Below are 7,576 nucleotides of genomic sequence, written 5' to 3'. Positions count from 1 at the left end.
CTTCCTTCCTTCCTTCCTCCCTCCCTCCCTCCCTCCCTCCCTCCCTCCCTCCTTTCCTTCCTTCCTTCCTTTCTTTTCGTCCTTCCTTTCTCTCTTTTACTTCCTTCTCTCTCTCTCTCTTTCGTTCTTGACCTTTTAAAGGAAAACGATCTGTTTCTAACTTTCATGTGACTTTGATAGAAATCTTGTAAAATTAGAAATGTAATTTTGTTTTATTCCCTTTTATATATTAAAATTGTATTTTATAATTGAATTGACAGCCAATATAGTGGCATTTCACTTGTATTTTAATAAATACAGCTTGACTGAAGATTAGTCTTACTCCAAGGCAGTAGAAACACATCTTTAATCCCAGTGGCTGCAAGAAATTGAATGCTGCATACCTTTAAGCCTGGTAGTATACACTTTTAATTCCAGCCCTAGAGAGGAATATAAAACAGGATGCAACAGCTCTAAGGAACAATCATATTCTGAGATTCTTGGAGACAGGATTGCCATTTTGGACTGAGGTAAAGGTAAGAGCTAAAGACTGGCTGTTTTGTTTTTCATACATTCAGGTGAAACCTTCTCTGATTTTTTATTAATTGTGCTTCATTTGGGAACCCATCAGGAGTCACAGATTTATGAAAAAGCCATTTGCCTGAGACCTTTTAGCCACTGGCACAAGCCAGAGCTGGATCCCAATCTAGCCACCTGGATTTACAAGAAGAACTAGTATTCCCAGCTCCCATCTACCCTGTCTTATCTTTCATATAAAAATGGAAAATACACAGAGAATCTGGAAACTGTATGTTATCATGTTGTCTTTGAATTGTTTAACTGCTATAGGAAGGAGCAAGAGCTCCTAAAAGACATTTTGTTATAAATGCTGCTGGATTAATCTAACCTATATATTTTAAAAATATATTGACTTCAATATTTAAGTCAAAATATATGTAACTTTGAAGAAGAGATTTAGTTTTTGTTTCCACTTGAAATGAGAGGCTGTGGATTCATTCTGGGTTAAGAAAAATCAGGTTTGATCAAGGAAGACAGCCCTCCTCGGAAAACCTTCAATAGACGCAGATGGCCCATATAATACAGTGTATCAGAACACCTGTGTTATAGTTGCCTCTGAGTTCTACAACCAGAAGAGCTTCAAGACAGCTGGCTGAGATGATCCAGCCACACAGAATACTCCGATCAGGACTTCTCCATAATACTAAATTTTCTTTGGGTCCCCAAAAGCAGTAGAATGTAGAATAGAAAACTATACCTACATTACTCCCCAAAATGGATTATGACTGTTTTTCTTTGATTAGAATATTAGTTACAAGTTGTTTTGGATAATGGTCAGGAAAAAGAACTAAACTAAGGAGATTAGATTCAGAGTCCTTGTGTTGTGTAGGAGGAGAGAGCCACTTATTGGTTCCAAGCTGCTTAGCCCCCAAATAATCACACAGAAATTGTATTATTTAAAACACTTATTGGCCCATTAGCTCTAGCTTCTTATTGGCTAACATTTACATATTAATTTAACCCATTTCTATTAATCTGTGTATTGTCATTTGGCCATGGCTTACCGGCAAACTTTCAGCATATCTGACTCTGGTGGCAGCTCATGGCTTCTCTCTGACCCTGTATCCTTTCTCTTAGCATTCACTTTAGTTTTCCCCACTTAGCTCTGTTCTTTTGACCCATCATAGGCCAAGACAGTTTCTTTATTCATTAACCAATAAAAGCAACACATAGACAGGACCTCCTACACCAGTGGTGTAATTCTTATGTACACTGTAAAGATTTGTCACTTGCATTAGTTTAATAAAACACTGATTGGACAGTAGCCAGGCAGGAAGTATGGGTGAGGTGACCAGACTAGGAGAACTCTGGGAAGAGGAAAGTCTCAGTCTCCAACTGACACCTAGATGTAGAGGAAGCAAGATGAGAAAGCCTTACTGATACAAGGAACCAAGCCACATGGCTAAACATAGATAAGAATTATGGGTTAACTTAAGTTACACGAGCTCATTAATCGTAAGCCTGAGCCAATATGCCAAACAGTTTATATATTAAAATAAGTATCTGTGTGTTCCTTTCAGACTGAAAGGCTGGGCTGTGGGACCAGGCAGGACAGAAACTTCTGCTTATAAACCAGAGATGAAGGGGAAAGCCAGTGGCTGTATATATGGCTACAACCTAGGTAAAGTTTCTAATCAGTCTTTATGTTATGGGTAGATATGTTATGCTTGCTTTATAAGATCAAGGCTGAGGAGCTAGCAACTGATGAGAACACAAATTCATGACATTGTTTCCACAGACTCTCATAATTATTGGTGAATGAGATGGATTTGGCATGCAGATTTTTTGTATCTTTCCTCTTTCATTATTCTTTTCTATTTCTTTTTCCCTTTCATTTCCCTTCATAATTTAATGTATTACTAACACACAGAAGACTTCAGACTCATTATAATCTAGCTACAGTAAGTGTGTCAGTAAAAAAAATATCATTTATAAATTCATCTTGCACTGAATGCTCAGAGACATGTTTGCCTTCGGTAAGAAGCCACTTTCCTCTCTATTCTGCTGCTAAGAATGATCTGGTTTGAAGAAACTTTGATCTAAATGGCACGTTCTATGAAAAAAAGTATTCTCTGACTGCCAACTGCATTTTTATATGACCACATTTAAAAAAAAATACTAATCCTCTTAAGGCATCTGGATGTGAATGCTTCATGAAAAGTATTGTTCAGATTCAAATGGATGCCATTCTGTGCTTTTAAATGGAATATGCCTTCTCCTCCACTGGGTGGAGGATTATATATAATAGCAAGAATTGTAGGCCTTAAAAATAAATTGAATGCATTGTTCCAGATCTGCATCCAGCTAATACCAACCTTATTATCTTTATTCAGACCAACCTAGCAAATGAGGCGGTACAAATACCCTATAAACATCAGGCTGCTCTGAAAGCCTGGGACATACTTGATCGCTGATTACGCAGTCACTTAAGAGGGGAAATCTGAGAACAAAACAAAAGTAATTAAGTACAGGAAGCTTGTGTTTTAATTATAAGCGAAGAAATTAAGTAAAGCAAAACATTATCACTTTGAAAGGAAGACGATAACAGAAAGTGTCTCCATTGTGACTCCGCAAAGCATTACTTAGTAGTCAACTAACTCGCATCATTTAACAATAGGAAATCAAGACACTGGGCACAAATGTGTTTTTCTCTTACTGAAATGTAATTTGATTCTTTTGCTTTCATTTGTGTAATGGGTCAATTGAATTTAACAATGATGAAAGAAGTAAAATTATTGAAATGCATTTGCTAGGAAAAATGAAGCAACCAAATAAGACTAATTGCACTGATTAGTGCCAATTTTTTTTCCCTGAAAACTCAAATGGGTAAAAGTAGGTCACCTTTAATATATAGCATAAAATAAACACCACATTTTCCTGAATGTGTCTGTGAAAATGGAAAATATGAAATATATTCACAATCTTAGGCATGTTTTAAAAGTCCCAATTTCTACTTTTTCGGTTGTTTCTCAAAGCAAAGTTTAGGATCTACGGAGATTGCTTTTCTGAATTACTCTTTGTGCTTGATCCTACTTGTACTGTGTACTAAGGAAGAACTGGTATATGAAATTGAAACACGCAGTTATTGCTCTTTGAAAAATTTTAACCTGAAAATTGTCAGTTTCATAAAATTTAGTCCAAAGTCTTACCTAGTCTGAGTTTTACGGAGACATTTCAGCATTGCAGTACCATAAATAAAGAAGAAGGCTACTATTACTAGCGAGGGCAGCTTCACATGGAACTCTGAAGAATTCTCAGCAATATATTACTTCCATTTTATAATACAGCTGTGTCTCCCTGTCCCTGAATTTTCAAGACAGTATACCTTCTCTCCTGGGGAAAGATGAATGTTAGGTGGCTCTGTGATGGTTGGTTGTATGCTTGTTGCACATAGAATAATGATTGTTTTACATACAAATATTATATGTATAAATTATGCTTCCCAGTGAAGAAGAAAACTAGGATTGCTTATCACCAGGACATGTGTGCCAGAGAAGGGGAACAAAATAGATGCTCAATGCTGCACTTGAAGATTAGGGAGGAGCTTATCTTTTAACAATGCAGAATGAACCAGCATACCATCTACAAGATAACATTACATCTGTAATTTAGTAATAACACTGAGCATGTTCAATTCATAATAGCATGATAACAGTCTGTCTTTGACACATTGTCGATCATGAACTTGGGATATGCTGCAGCTATCATGTGGACATCATATACAATATAGCCATAAATCTTAGGCCAAATTAGGTTGATGTTTTTACTTCTACAGCACCATTTTCCTTATTGAAATGTTCCCTTATTCTTACTCTACCAATAATTCATACTTCAGAAAAAATGCATCATCAAGGATGAAGACCTATCATAAAGCCACATTAGCAAATGAGGAATTATCATTTTATAAATTAGAAAATGAATGTTTAATGACATGAAAAGTGTTTTACACAGAATCACAATGAAAAGAGTAAAATCAAAACTACCATTCAAATCTCTGTTTTCCCAAGAATGTTTTTGTGCCACCCAATTAAGTTTAGAAAATGAACAGGAAGCAAATATTCAGAGGAATATCTAAGATTTTCTAAAGGCCAACATCTTATTATTACTGTGGCTGGACTGACTGCATTTTTGACATAGGAATGTAGAACTACCTAGACTTTCTTCTCATGACTACCTTTATTTCTTCTTATGGAACATTTTCATTAAGCTTTAGAATTTAAAACATCTCCTTCTTGATTTCTCACTTGACCCAATTTTCATTTATTTCTGTGTTGTTTAGTTTCCGTGGCTATATTGTGTACTTCCTGCCATTTCTATTTTCGTTGCTACCCACTTTTATTCTTTTGGGGTCCGATAGAATGCAGGATGTTATTTCCACCTTTAATATTCGTGAAGAATTTCATTGTGTTCTGATGTGTGGTCAATTTTGGACAAAGATTTGTTCTTTAGTGTTTGGGTGGACAGTCCTCTAAATGTCTGTTAGATTCATAAGATATATCATGTCATTTAACTAAAGGTAATGCCTAGGTAAAAACAATTCATTTCTGGGGATGGTGGGTTTGAAGACAATAGTCCACTGCCCCCTATTGAATCATTTTCCCTCTGTCTCTGCTTCCTGGCCCTTAAATATGTAAACAGACTGCCTTATATTCATGAAATATAGAGCTGCCTATAATAGTTGTTTCCCTAATACTGTGAGCCAAAACACATCTTACCGAGCCTAAATTGTTTCTTATAAGGCATTTAAGTACAACAGTGAGAAAAATAGCTAATGCAAACACTGCTTGAGTTTCACTTTGAGGATCTGGATGCATAGTTGTTAGTCTGGGCTTTCTAAACCCTTGATTGTGGAGGATTTTTGCTAATTGGTCAATATTTGTCCTTTTTCTCACTATTTATTATATTTATGTTTGTTTTTTATGGAATTTTTCAAGAAATTCATTTTAGCAGTTTTTTTTTTTTAACTTTTGCCTCCTTTATTTCTTTTCTTCATGTGGTCTCCTATCTAGTGGAGTTTTCAAAGATATTTTCTCTTTTCCAGTCTCTAAACATTTTGAACTACTGTAGAGTAATTTATTTATTTAGGTACAGTGTCCAAAAATTGTTGTATCTTTTCCCATTTTAACATGTATAGCAACTGTATCAAAAAAAATTTTTAACTTTCAGAGAAAAACAGTGTGCATGACATTTATTAAAGACTGAAAAGATCAGTTACCAGATTATTCTAAAAAGACCTACTGTATTATTTTTTTAAAAAAATCAAAAGGTACATAGTTTCTCATTAATGAGAACCTAACAGAATCTATATATTTATAGACATTATATTTTACTTAGACTTATAATAATCCAGAGACTAGGTTTAAGTCCAACATATATATCTATTGTATTAATAGTAAAGTTCTCTCCATATAAAAAAAGAAATAAGAAAAGCCTTACAGAGAGTTCTCTTTTCCCACATGACATAGTAGTTGGTGTTTTTATATATTTTAAACACTTACTTAAAATCTAAACTGAAATATTTGTGTTGCTCAATAATTTTTTATAGATTGATTTACTATACACAAGGCACTGTGAATATTGTAACAATCACACGCACAATGATAACACATTGGATTCCCTTCAATACTAGTTAAATTCTAATTAGTATGAAATGTTTTATGCAAAGAAGCTATTATATAATAATCCACTTATAACACCAACCTCCAGGGAAAAAAAGAGGAGGAGGTGAAGAGTGTCAGAGTACAGGAAGATGAGAACTCTGATGTGGGGACTCAGAGTAGGTGAAGTTCGGTCCTGATGATGCACACTGTACGGGGAAACTCGGGAGACACATGTGCTAGCCGTAGCAGGCAGCTGTTCTTTAAGATTATTTGGCATACTTGGAGGAACTCTTATAAAACACTCTAGGGGCTTCCAGTCTAGGTGCATCATTGCAACAGCAGACAGCATGACTGTGACAAACAGTTGTTTCTGGGCAAGGAGGTTACCTTTGGATCATGGAAAAAAGAATTATTCATGCATTTAAAATCATTCAGATACATAAATCTTCCATCATATGGCCATAGGTCTTTGTAGCTCTTAATTAAGATTTCTCCTGTAATAACAAATCAAAGAACCGTAGGCATCTTAGTCTAGAGTGCACATGACTCATTGCATTTAAGTACATTTACATTTTCTTCTGAGGCATGGCAATTTCATCAACATAAATTCATATAAACTTATATAACATTAAATTTTATAGGAACTTTATTGACTTTAACATTTATGAAATAGTACGCATTTCAACTCTATATATTCAAATGTATTGATTTTTTTCAAAGAGTACCATTGCAACAACAGCATTCCATTAAAAAATTAGAGGCTGGAGTAGTTGTCTACTGGCATTTTTTATTGATCAAGCATAGAAATCGAAATACATTGTAAACTAGAATACTTTATGATTTTGTTTCTCTGTATAGGTCCCCTTTTAAAATGCACACAGGATTTTCTTCTGTCACTAATTTCAAAGTTGTAGAAAAAAATAACATGGCAAACTATTTTCTTTCATATATGTTCAAAATTTTTATTCAAAGAAAATCAGCATTAGTTCAAGTGAATGATGCCAGTGGGGATAAACATTCAGACTGACTGAATGCAGATAGATCCTGAAGGCAGAAATGAAACACCATCTAAAGATGACAGGTTATGAAAGCACAGTTGTATGCAGCACGCCACAGTACACAGTTTAATACAATGTTTATCACATGGTGCCATGTGCCTAGCAAGAAATATGCATAGGTTTTAATCGCAATGAATAAAATAAAATTAGCTCGCTTATCATCTCCAAAAGTATCCTGACTGAGAAGTCTGTATTTTCTTGTCCTTACTTGACTCAGTATAAAGGATCTCAAATCAAACAGAGTCAACACATCTATCAGGTGATAAGTAAAAGAGTCTGTAATCTTTTTTTTTTATTGAGAATAAGAAAAAAAAGTTTCCGCCTCCTCCCAGCCTCCCATTTCCCTCCCCCTCCCCCCAA

At 35.0% G+C, this 7,576-nt stretch overlaps 1 protein-coding gene across 1 annotated transcript in view; it reads left to right on the top strand.

Moving 5' to 3' along the window:
• Stpg2 (sperm tail PG-rich repeat containing 2) overlaps window positions 1–7,576 on the top strand; it is a 1,012,587-nt gene that overhangs the window by 878,500 nt on the left and 126,511 nt on the right. The window lies entirely within an intron of this gene.

The sequence above is a fragment of the Alexandromys fortis genome, unplaced genomic scaffold, assembly GCF_014885135.2.
Source record: "Alexandromys fortis isolate MF-2015 unplaced genomic scaffold, M_Fortis_MF-2015_v1.1 scaffold_196, whole genome shotgun sequence".
Classification (NCBI taxonomy): Eukaryota; Metazoa; Chordata; class Mammalia; order Rodentia; family Cricetidae; genus Alexandromys; species Alexandromys fortis.
This window is presented reverse-complemented; position numbering and strand designations above follow the sequence as displayed.